Source organism: Macaca nemestrina, chromosome 12, assembly GCF_043159975.1.
Source record: "Macaca nemestrina isolate mMacNem1 chromosome 12, mMacNem.hap1, whole genome shotgun sequence".
Taxonomy (NCBI): Eukaryota; Metazoa; Chordata; class Mammalia; order Primates; family Cercopithecidae; genus Macaca; species Macaca nemestrina.
This window is the reverse complement of record NC_092136.1, coordinates 38532141-38545213: the sequence shown is the minus strand read 5'-3', so window position 1 is coordinate 38545213 and position 13073 is coordinate 38532141. Positions and strand designations below refer to the sequence as shown.

At 38.2% G+C, this 13073-nt stretch overlaps 2 long non-coding RNA genes across 10 annotated transcripts in view; one reads left to right on the top strand and one right to left on the bottom strand.

Moving 5' to 3' along the window:
- LOC105463290 (uncharacterized) overlaps positions 1-13044 on the top strand; it is a 226903-nt gene extending 213859 nt beyond the window's left edge. For 5 of the 9 annotated variants that reach the window (XR_011610749.1, XR_011610748.1, XR_011610743.1 and 2 more), the window contains 2 exons: positions 5161-5264; positions 5618-13044. This is a non-coding gene — a long non-coding RNA (uncharacterized lncRNA). Of the gene's footprint in view, positions 1-5124; positions 5265-5617 lie in introns of all 9 variants that reach the window. The other 4 variants (XR_011610744.1, XR_011610750.1, XR_011610751.1 and 1 more) reach the window with 3 other exon arrangements.
- Positions 1-13073, bottom strand: part of LOC105463294 (uncharacterized) — a 444863-nt gene that overhangs the window by 175904 nt on the left and 255886 nt on the right. The window lies entirely within an intron of this gene.

Genomic DNA, 13073 nt, shown 5'->3' with positions numbered 1-13073 from the left:
AGCAAAGCCTTTGGCCAATTATGAAGGCAAGCCTTCTCTTTGATGGCCTGCACCTCCTCGGTAGGCACTGATTCTTCCTGTTCCTTTTCTTTCTTTCTTTCTTTGCTTAGAACAACCTTTTTCCTTATCTCTAGCTTTCAAAATCATATTAGTTCTTCAAATATCACCTTAATTGTCACCCTTTCTGTGGGATTTTCCTGCCTCCCACCTGCCTGATAGGCAGCTCCTTTAAACTCCCTTAGTACCTTGTAGTTCTCTTGGGATATCAGAGCCTGTCTTATTTTATTTTGCTGATATTTTATTTTGCTTCTAACTAAAAGGAAACTATGTCTTATTCATCTCTGTATTCTATGCAGCCAGTGGTACAAAACTTTACATACAGTATATACTTAATTAGAATACTTTAATATAGATCTTCAAGTTAAAGTAAGCTTATTTTTGAATCTTGACACTGCCTTTTACAAAGAGACAATTCACTTATCTCTGGACCTGCTTATTCATCTCATTAAAAAGTAGAATAACAACAGTGACTTCACAGGGTTGCTAGGAGCAGCAAATGATGTGTCATATGGAAATCCCTAGCCTAGAATATGGCTCACTGGGGAATTCAATAAGTATTTGTTACCTTTTCTTCTCAATATCATTTACTGAATTAAAAATGAATTGAAACTAAGAAAACTGAGTTTGAAAGATATTGAATAACCCACATTTTCCAAAATTTTATAATTCCATTGTTTAGAGCAAGTGTCTGTAGCCAAAACCTATAGACCAAATCTGGTCAAACACTTGTTTTTGCAAATTTAGTTTATTGAAACACACCGTGCATATTAATTTACATATTTGCTATGACTTCTTTCACATTACACCTATAAAGTTCAATAGCTGCAACAGAGATCATATGGCTATGGCTAGCAATGCCTAAAATACTTAATCCCTTAATCCCTAGCCTTTTGCAAGAAAAATTTGCCAATCCATGGTTTCTAGTTAAGTTGGGGCTCTTTTTCCAGAAAACTTCTATGAATATTCAAACATACTATCTCCCATAGGAGATGTGTCAAGTCTCTTGCACTTGTTGGCATATTATTTAGATCAGATTACCAGATGAGATTTGAAAGCGAAGAGTAAGAATTAAGGGAGAAACTCTGGCGGCGGCAATAAAAGAAGGGAAGTACTGGGCCAAAGACGATGACTCATAAAATAGAGAAATAAGCTTTGCTTTGTGAGTAGGAGAGTGAAGAGCTGATAATCCGCCATGAAAGCAATGGTTGGTGAACCCAAAGAAATGAAATCTGAGTAAGAGGAAGAGCATTGGCAATAGTAATACCAGTTACCCATCTTTACCAGAGTTCCCAAGAACACAGAGATTGAGACAAATGTTATATGCTAACTCCCCCCAAATTATTGAGACTGAAATCCCTGAAAACAGAAGTAAAATAAAGGGAGGAATGAGTCATGGAAAGGAGAGTCATTTCAATAGCATGTTCATAGCAAACACTGCTGAATGCTCAGTCCCATGGGGCATCTTGAGAGAACTGCCTGAAACTACTGCACTCTAGAGCTGTCAGGGAGCAAAAAGAAAGCCCAGCTCTGAGCTCCTGTTAGTCAAAGTGTTCACAGGATATTGAGTTCACCTCATCTCAGAATTGCAGCTTCTCACCTGGGGAAGCCAGAACCTGAGGCAGCGGCAGTGACACCCACAGCACAAGTCACGGCATGAGGGGTGAGCCCATAGGTGCCCGCGAGCCTCATCTGCAGCCTGCAACTGCCAGTCTTGCTGACCTGGCTGAGTAAACCAAGGCACCAATGTGGGCACCTCTCAAGGTCTGTTGACCCAGGGGCAACAGGGAAGCACTGACATGGGAAGTCCAAAGTGAGGCAAGCCACTGCCATGTCATGAAAGCCAGCACCACAAGGCAGCGAGAAACTTCCTCACAGTGTGGCTGTTTGGCCAAGTAATAGAGTACCAAAAAGACACAGCCCCCATCATGGAGAGCTGCCATGTGCATTAACCAAAATCCAAACATCCCTTCTGTGGCCTGCAGGAAAACATATGACATTGGGCAATCTTCATAGAGAGTCATCAGCCACATGGACAAATACTCACAGAATCTGCAGAGGCTCTTAAACTAAGTCCAGCACACTACAGCTTATTAAGCACCTGCTATAGCTAGGCTATCTTCAGACATATATCTATTTTTAATTTTCAGGAGACCACCATGAGGGCGAAACACTAGTCTGCACTTTACATATGAGTAAACCCAGGCCCGGAGTGGTTATGTAACTTGTTCAGATATTTTCACATATTTGGGGCATATGGAAAAGAGACCAAATCCATCTTAGGTGGCCCCAAGGAACGGAACTGAGGCCAATGGGTAGAAATTACTAGAAACCAGTACTTAGAATAGGTACTTTCTAAGACTCTGAGCCAGTTTTCCAACAATGCTACATACAATCATGAAAGAAAGTAAGGTGCCCACGGATGGCACTAATGAGTACATTGTGGATGTCTCTGGGAGAAAGGCAGGATTCTTTGGTCTGGTGAAGATTGAACTAGATGAAGCCAGAATTCTTCCAGGATCAATACCAACACACTTTTACTGATGTCATTTTAACATCAATGCAGGAAAGAAAAGGTACTTATAAAATAATGATAATATCCATCAGTATTCAGCTTTTAATATTACCAAACACTCAGCAAATAGCTATGTATATATATATAATTTAGTCTTCATAACAACTATGAGTTAATTAATATCATTATCATCAATTCACAAAAGAGAAAACTGAGACTGGCAGAGGTAAATCACAGAAACTTGCCCAATGTTCCCAGCTAGTAAATGTCAATAATTGACTTCCTGCTAAAGCCAATGCTTCGCTCTGCTGCTTCAAATATGCTGCATTTGCTTGTTGTTGTGAACTCAAAATGTTGGAGCCTGAACACCTCTGAAAGAAAAGTCTTGTGTAAAGACACTAGATGGGTCATTTTGGTAGATAAAGCTGCGTTTCAAACAACTTTAACATTTTTTTCTGTCCACGTTCTCTGAAAATCTTTTCCCCATGAATCCTTTATTTTTCCATTGCATTAAAACACCTCCCAGACTGTTTGCTGCCATTCAAAATGTTTTGAAAAGCATTTTTGCAGATTTATTCCAATGAAAAACCAACAAAATCATCAAAAGACAGATTGTTCCCCCCCCCTCCCGTCCACCAGAGTAAAAATCACATTGAGGAACAACAAGGTAATTGAAATAAGAAAAAATAGCACTGGGAGTAAGACGTTAGTACAACAAAGGGCTCATGACTGGTAATAATCTTAGGTGATTCAGGCATAGTCAAGTCTGCAGAAAATAAAAATAAAAAAGGAGAAAAACTTCAGCATTCTGCAGCCTCTGGCACCAAAAAGCCAGTGACAAGATAGCCTAAAACTGCATCCATGGAAAATCACAGCTGCAGCAAACCACAGGCTGACGGCTAAAATCTACCGCTGCGTTGTTTCCAATCTCCGCCTGAGACAGCACACATTTATCAGTGGTCTGTAATGCCTCGCAGCAAAAAATCTTTAACTGCTTAAACTATATTTTAATTTTGAAAAGACACATCTTGCTGGAATTTATTTTTCTTATTTTTCCACCATAACAGAAATGTTTCACCTTGAGTTATAATCTAACACTTTCCTCTCTTTGGGGTTGAGAGTGTAGGCTCTGGAATCAGACTGCTATGGTTTCTAATGTTGGTTCAAATACCTGATTTAGAGATGTGACCCTTAGACAAGTTACTTCACCATCCTAAATCTCCATTTTCTCATCTGTAAGTAGGGATGACAGTAGCTCATTCCTTATACAGCTTTACTTGGAGTAAATGAAATGATGTATGCTAAGTGTTTGAAACAGATCCCAGCACATAGTAAATTTTCTTTAAAAAATTAGCAGTGACTATCATTTTTCATCCCTTTCTGTCCGTGTGAAAGAAAGAGGTTATTTTTCTAAGGAAGTCAAAATCTGACGATAGACCACGTATCAAACTGTTGAGGGCCAAACTTGTAAATAAAGTTATATAAGTTTCAGAAAAAGTTAGTTTTCCACCCCACCTTCCTGTGCCCATCATCTCTTCCAACTTGTCCTTTTAAGATACTCAAAATTTCCACATGCCTCAGATTCCAGTCCAAGATACATGCCCTCTGGGTGGGATACTCCCATGAATGTTTTCTCCAGAGATAGCTCAACTTCTACTTCTTGCTCTGCCTTCCAGGATAAAGCACCCTTCCTTGACCTGCAACTGTAATTCCTCTTTCTATACAAGGTTCTCATTCTCAAGATAATACCTAGCTAACAGGAATATGAGAAGATTCAATGTGATCAATGAGATGATACATGTAAATTTCTTAGAGTAGTTGCTGGCACATAGTAAGACTAAGTGTCAGTTATTAATGTCTAATATTAATACTCCTCCTTTCCCGTTGACAAAAACAAAACTCCTTTATCTGTGTGGCCTCATGGCCCTTCTACTTACTCTCTGGTATATCAGTAGGTTATCCTGCTCATGCAGCACATGACTTTTTTTTTTTTTTTGAGATGGAGTCTTGCTCTGTTGCCCAGGCTGGAGTACAGTGGCACGATCTCGGCTCACTGCAAGCTCTGCCTCCCAGGTTCATGCCATTCTCCTGCCTCAGCCTCCCGAGTAGCTGGGACTACAGGCACCCACCACCACATCCCGCTAATTTTTTGTATTTTTTAGTAGAGACAGGGTTTCACCGTGTTAGCCAGGATGGTCTGGATCTCCTGACCTCGTGATCCACCTGCCTTGGCCTCCCAAAGTGCTGGGATTACAGGCGTGAGCCACCGCGCCTGGCCAGTATGTGACATTTTAAACAACTCCAATTCTTGGACCACAAAAGGATGAATGACTAATGGTGAGCACTGGGAATCTGACCATTACAGCCTCCTCCTGAAGTCAGGTGTGACTCTTGCCCCAATTTATTCGATATCTTGTCTGTATCTGTATATCCCCCATCACAGCTCTTCTTATACCTAATTGCTTTTGTACGTTCCATGTCTCTCTCTCTCCCAATGGATTATATGCTTCTTAAGGGAAAAACACTAATCTTATTTATCTCCTTTTTTCCAGAACCTCAAAAAGTAGGTATAATATGCTTATTTTTAGATAGAAGAACTCCTTGGGACCAAGTTTAAATCCTGGTACAAAGACAGTTATGTCTGGAGTCTATAAGGGAACCAAGTCATACCCCTTACAAGTTCCAAATTCAGGTATGTTATATATATGGGCACAATTTAAGCAGTTGAACCTGCTTTGCTTTAAAACCTGACACGCTACTGGTATACTACTTTGCTTCTAACCAAATAACTACTGCAGTTCTATCTTAATGGGGCCATTTAACAGAAAATGCAGAGACTATCATAGAAGTCTGTGATTGCCTGTGGCATTTGCCTTTCTCACCCTTGGCTAGGCCTCTAGTCAAGCTGTTCACCATGATGCAGGATCTACTGGCAGCCCTTGAGCCTGGTTGCTTAGTATATTAAGCAATATACTAATGATTATATATGACATTATCTATACTTTGTTTCTGGCATAAAAACTTTTGCTTTTTGATTTTTAATAGAAACCAGACATCACGTCATTGATGTGTCATCAAAAGCAGTGCCAGACTTCCTGTTCTCCCTGGGAAGGATTCAATGGCTAGTGAAAATACATAGAGGAGGTCACCCTGGGGATTCAGCCCAAATATATACATGCCAAGAAAATGCCAAATCCAGGGCCTCAAGATGTGAAATCAGTTTTGCGCAGATGCAACGGGGCAGCTTCTGAACTGAACTGCCAGCAAGCCTTAGATTTTCATCATTGATTCATTCTTTAGTCAAATAGGGATGTTCCAATATTTTATCAATGTCTGTGCTCTAAGCAAGACTCTCAGAGGTGAAATATGTGTACATTTACCCACACACATAGATATGGTACCTTCAAAGAACAAATATATAAATGGTTCAATCTTCCAGAAAAGATTAAAATTGTATAATAATAGAAGTAACAGATGTGTCCTGACATACTGGCGGAGTAAATAAATAGTAGAAAACTGTGTGTGCATTATAGTCTGAGGAAAAATAACTTTATGAAATTCTGGTACAAATCATGTGTATAATTTCTCCTTTTTGTAATATTATGAAATATTAATATTATTGACTATTGTTAATCAAGTTGTACCAAAGCGAGTTACACATTTTTAAGGAGGTTATCTGCATTTTTGCACTGAGGAAAAAATATATAACATTTGAAAACTGCATAACTTAAATGGTCTTGCATGCTCACCCTATCAAATGCATTTGGGAAGAGGTTCATTCCTTTGTTAGGGTCTAACATAATTGCCTATGGGATGTCCATTGTACGGTAGCCTTGAGGAGCCACAAATCCCATACTTCAAAATATTATAAAGAAGCTGGTGCTAGGAAGGAGGTCAGAAGCCTGCAGAAACTCCAGTATAAAGCTCAGAAAAAAATATCTGTGTTTGTTCACCCTCAGGGCATTCCTACTCTGGGACAAGGTGCACTTGGAGAGAGTAAAGTCTCCCACCTTCCAAAGGCTACAAGTAATAAGGATAGTATCTAATCATGTTTGATTGTTGTATTTTGGGGGGCAATAATGAGGGTGTGAAACCCTTTGTTTAATTTTTGTGACCTGAATTTTTATTGTCATTGTAAATAAAATAATCAAAGTTCTATTTAACACAGAAAAGAAGTCACCCAGATTGGGGACAGATTCTAAAAAAGAATGGAATGAAGACACTTTCAGGTAAAAAGGAACAGCATTTGAACAGGCAGAAAGCGGTAGTAATACTACTGCTAATAATAATGTGCATTTACTATGTGATTATGCTAAGTATCATGCTTAATAATTTACATGCATTCCCTCAAGGTATGTCCCAAAAGTCTTTCAGTTAGATGTTCCATCAACATTTTGCAAATGATGCAATGAATTGCAAACTGTCAATGAAGCAATATAGCATAGTTGAGGAGCTACAAGTAGTCTGTTAGTTCTGGAGTACAAGCTCCTCTAGGAAAGCAGGAAAAGTAGACTTGTATTTTGTATTCAAGTCTAATATTAATAGTACAATTAGCGTGAACAGTTATGGGACAGAAAAGCTTCTCAATGTTTTTTTCTCCTCCATTTAATACTAAGATGTTTCTCAAGGCGAGACTATTTTGAATGACTATACAGCTACCTACTGGATTTCCTTTGTTCTTTTAGTTCTCCAGACTTTAATCCAGGTTGCAGTCCTCTGAAATTAAAGAGTAAATGGAAAAGATATGAAACATCTAGGGAGTTTTTCACCATCTAAGTATATAAAGTTCTGTAATGTCAGTTACTAAGATGGCTTAGTTCTTTTGGACTACTATAACAAAATACCAGAAACTGAGTAGCTATAAACGGCAGTCATTTATTTCTCACAGTCTTGACAGCTGCAAGCCTGAGTTCAAAGTGCCTGCAGATTTTTTGTTTGTTGAGGTCCTGCTCACTTTCTGATTCATAAATGGCCCCTCATATGATATTTCTTCACATGGTAGAAGAGACAAGGCAGCTCTCTGGGGCCTCTTTTATGAAGACTTTGCCCTAATGATCTACTCACCTCCCAAAGTCCTCACCTCCTAAAATGATCACACTGGTGATTAAGTTACTTATGAAGTTTGAGGGGACACAAACATCAGACCATAGCATAGGGTTTGCCATGGTACCTATATAGATCCCTCATGATGGAATTAGGCCCCTTATATAAGGGGTTGAGGGCCTGGGTCTGTCTAGGCCCTCCTCTGATGCTTAACCTGCCAGTGCCTTCATCTTGGACTTCTTAGCCTCCAGAACTATAAGACATAAATTTCCATTGTGTACAAATTACCCAGTCTTGAGTATTTTCTTACAGTAGCACTAACAGATAAGAACAAATGTCAAGCTGCCTTGTGAACTTTCTGTGCTGCCAAAAATTAAAACAAAAATTAAGATGTCTCTTCCCTTACAAATTTGCAATGAATAGATTTCTGAGTTTAAACCAGAGTTCCAGAAGATTTTATTACCTTCAATGTAAGTGCAAAGGAGATGTTTATATTTCAAAATGTATGTAACTTTATTATTAGAGTCCATCTAACCTTCAATTTAAAGTAATTAATCTGCAATGTAATGACCTGCTAAAAAGCAACTATCAAGAGAAGAATCTAACAGAATTCCATAAATGATCAACTAACATGGATTAATATCAATATTTGGCAGTATCTTTGTGGAAAAGTGTTTTAAAGATCAAATATGTTTTACATATAATATTACAGATAAGCATTAACAGAAGCAAATTTGCAGTTGATTTTGTTAAGAGAGAACACCACCTCTGAATTTCAATTAAGAAAAACATTATCCTCCCCAAAAAATTCAGTTTTCTCATTAGTGGATCTGTATCACAAACAACATATTATTATATATAATGTGACTTAGATTATTACATATAACATTATATTGCTATTACTTTTAAAAAAGTAATTTGAAATTTGGAAATTTGGCTTCTTTCTTGTTATAAGTATGAAATTCCCATTTTTGCCTCTTGACTGTTTGCTGCAACAAAGTCTAAAATATTTACTATATGTTCCTTTACAGAAAAAGTTTACCAATCCCAGGTCAAGAAAAACTATGCTGCAGTAACAATGAACCCTGAAATGTCAGTGGTTTAATACAAGAGGGGTTTATTTACTGTTCATGACTCAGCCTAATGTGGGTCCTGCAATTCTTCATGCCCTCCTCCAGTGGTGACACAGGGATCCGGGCATCTTTCATCTTGCAATTCTGTCATTTTGGAGTTCTTTATTTCCACACTTTTATTTGAAAGGGAGAGAATAAGAAAAATTCACAACTGTGTATCTAGGTTGGAATGGAAGTGATGTATCACTTATGATCATATTTGAGAGTCATCAGAATAGGATAATATTTAATGACCTGGTAATGAATGAGATCATATACAAAGAAAATAGACTGAGAAGAGAAAAATCACTCCAGGAACATACCCCAACACACCTTGATATATAGCTCCACAGAAGCAAAGAGGAAAATAAATAGAGAAAGCTGTTGAGAATGACAGTCAGAAGAGAAGGAAAACCAGACTTTGATATCACAAAAGTCCAACAAAGTCTCAAAATGAAAAGAGAGAGTTATAGTCTGTAATATCAATTACTTAGTGTTAAGTGTGACTAAGACAAGTCAAAATTCCCATGAACTGAATTTCCCACACCTGTATAATAATATATTGATAATATCTACTTCAAAAGATCCAATATGAAGATGAAAGGCAACTATATATTTGAAAGTACTATAATTCCTACACAAATTATGATGATAATTATCATTGCAGTCGCATGACAGAGGCACCTCTACTCTGTGCCAAACTTCCTTGAAGAGTTAGAATTCTCCCATAACCTACCTTAACTATTGCCTCCAACTTAACATATCAGATTTTACCAAACTAGTTTGGGTGTGGAAAACCACAGTCTAATTGAAATGCAGTGATTCCCAGCCTGAAGCATTTCAGAGGCAGACCTACCTGAGTATATGAATCTCTCTTTCAGTAGAATGGGAGTGGTGTGTTAAATCTTTACAATTTTTCTGGGACAAAGAACCAACTCAAACTGGCAGCTACTGAGCCACCACAAGGCCATAGGCAAACACAGTAAGCTATAGATTGAAATTCTAGTAAGTAGTGCCTCAAACTGCAGGAAATCATAAAAGCAACTGAATGAAAGCTGTGTCTGAAGCTCTCTGGCCATTAGGTATGACCAACAGTGAAGGTAAAAATAAACAAATATAAAAATATGTCTCTACTTAACTCTAAACTTTCACTTCACAAATTTTTATTCAAAGACATTTGCAAAAGTACAGAGGTTGGTTATGTTTTTCTTTCTTTCTTCTTTTTTATGATACATTGAAATTATCCAATTGAAACCATATGTTGGCTCAATAATTCTCAATTGCAAAATGCTCACTATTTCAAGAGCCAATAAAAAGGGGAGGGACTAATATAGCAAGATAAATACTCTTGGATATGTGGAACCCTGTGTTTCCAATTTATCGGAACAGAGGAAAAGTTGCCTTTTTGATTAATTATGTACAGAGCAGAAATGCAATGCTACTGAGGTAATGATGCACTGATGTATTGGAAAACACATATAATTTGGAGAGAAACAAACCTAGGTTCAAAACCAGCTTTTCTACATTTTCACTCTGTGTTCTTTTAAAGCATTTGTAATCTCACTGAGGCTCAGTTTCATTTCTTGTAATATGAAGCTAATAATGCCTACCTGGCAAAACTGTCATGTGGAACAAATAAGCTTAAGAAGATAAAGAATATATATGTCTGTCATATAGTTGGGCCTTGACAATAAATAAAATGGATGATAACCTGATATGGTTTGGTTGTGTTCCCATCCAAATCTCATCTTAAATTGTAGTTCCCATAATCCCCACATGTTGTGGGAAGGACTTGGTGGGAGGTAATTGAATAATGGGGGAAGTTACCTCCATGCTATTCTCATGATACTGAGTGAGTACTCACAAAATCTGAGGGCTTCATAAGGGGCATTTCCCCCTTTGCTCAGCTCTTCTGCTTCCTGCTGCCATTTGAAGAAGGATGTGGTTGCTTCCCCTTCTACCATGATTGTAAGTTTCCTGAGGCCTCCCCAGCCCTACAGAACTGTGAGTCAATTAAGCCTCATTCCCTTACAAATTACCCAGTCTCTGGTATTTCTTCATAGCATTTCCACATTAAGGAACCAGAGAACAAAAGAAGTTAAATAACTTGGCTGAGGTCTTGTAAATATAAAGCCAGATTTTAAAAACATACTGGAGTCTATAGTTTGTACAACTTTCTGCCTCTGGTTTACTGAAAAAATACAATATCCATGAGAAATTAGGCATCATACTTTTACCAAAATAATATTACTGAGAGGAAAAATTGGAAATTGAAGAACATGAAAACCACTTCTTAATTTGTATCCCTATTTGAATACAGCTGTAGAGTTCAAAAAAGGTGGTTATATGCCTTGTCTCATTTCATCTTTAAAACTCAAGCATGGCATTATTTTAATTTCCAGTTAAAATCAATGCTCAGAATAATGCCTGACACATAACAGGTGTTCAATAAATCCTTGCTGAAGTAATGAACATATGTGCAAATGAATGAATTTATTGCCTAGAGCCCTTAGAGCCCTTGCTGAGAAAGATGCACAGCTAAGATAGAAAGCATGTTGTGGCCGGGCACAGTGGCTTATGCCTGTAATCCCGCGCTTTGGAAGGCCAAGGTGGGTAGATCATGAGGTCAGGAGTTCAAGACCAGCCTGGCCAACATGGTGAAACCCCATTTCTACTAAGAAAAAAAAAAAGTGGCTGGGTGTGTTGGTGCACACCTGTAGTCCCAGCTACTTCGGAGGCTGAGGTGGGAGAATCGCTTAAACCTGGGACGCAGAGGTTGCAGTGAGCCTAATGGCACCACTGCACTCCAGCCTGGGTGACAAAAGGAGATCCTGTCTCAAAAAATAAAAAGAGAAAGCATGTTGTGATTGATTTGTAATCTATGCCATGGCTGTGGTGTGGTCTATGTCACATAATTGCCTTACTTGCACTAGGACATAAGCCTGGAGGGTAAGATTGATTTAGCCTTAAATCTCGTAGCTTCATACTGTAGACAATATAAGGGAGAAAATGCAGTAATAAAATGGGAAAATTGTGTGAATTCATTGGCTTCTGAGAGTCAGATTTTAAAATAAAGACACAAGAGAAAAATTGAGATTAAAATAGGAAAGCACTGGCTTGCATAAAAATTAGATGTGATGGTAACTTACTCATAGTCTCAATCTGAATATTTCAATCAGAGAGGAGGTAGAAGATTGAAGGCTGGTGCACAAAGAACTTAGAAAAACTGTGAGTCAGAGTGGCTGTTCTTAAAAGTGCAAGCAAAGCACAGTTCAAGATTGTGCCATGGTTAAGGGTGTGGCCTCTTCAATCCTCTTGTGGCAGGCAAATGCCTAGGTGGAGATGATGTCTCAGCTTAATTAATGTTGGTACAGTTACATATTTAAAATATTTTTAGTTAACTCATCTTGCATTTGGGGTGTGCTAACTAAAGTAAATAAGTATGAAGACTTCTCAGGGTAAATACACGAATAATTTGACATTCATATATACAGCCTTGTATAAAGACAAGGAAAAATAAACTCTACCTTTTGATCATGATAATTCAAGATACAGCCAGTCTTTCCATTTTGTCTCTCTGCTTTCACCATAGCAGGCCCCAATGGCATTCAGACTCTAAATTTTGGGGGATCTACTCTGAAGGGTTCTATGATCAGTCACAGCCTCAGCATCCCTAGGTTCAAATTTTCAAGGGAGAGCAATTCGTAGGCCAGGTGTTTGCTCTTGGCTCATTCCTCTTTTGCCAGTGGGGCAGTGGACAGGACAGGTTAAACTAAAAGGAAAAGTTGACTGAAATGTCCAGCATGAATATGTCATAGCAAGAAGAAGACGTAATACAATCTCACATCTTTAGAGGGTAGCACCAATACCAATAGATACATGAAGCCAGGATATAAAGCTCAGCGCAGAATAAGCAAATGATTTCCAATAACTGAGTGAACTGTTTTTTTCTCCATCATTGGAGGAGCTCAAACAGACCTCAGTGACCACTTGCTAGTGATGTGATTGAGAATACGCCTGTATTGCTGGGTCAGAATATGCCTGTATCGCTGGGAGTTAGGTTAGACAATATCTAAGAAACCTCCTTGCCAATAGACTCCATGATTCATTGACTCTACAGCAAAACATAAGAAAAATCAAGTTGGTTAGTATTATATCACATCTAAAATCCAAGTATTTCACTATGTTTTTCATAGGGAAGCAAGTCACTCCATGCCTCACAATGTATCTTCCAATGCAATCTGTGCTGTGTATATCCAGAATAGATACTATATACGAGATTCCCCAGAAAAAAAAAAAAAAAAAAAAGCAGACAAATGATAACAGAGCATTAATTTGCAGTCACA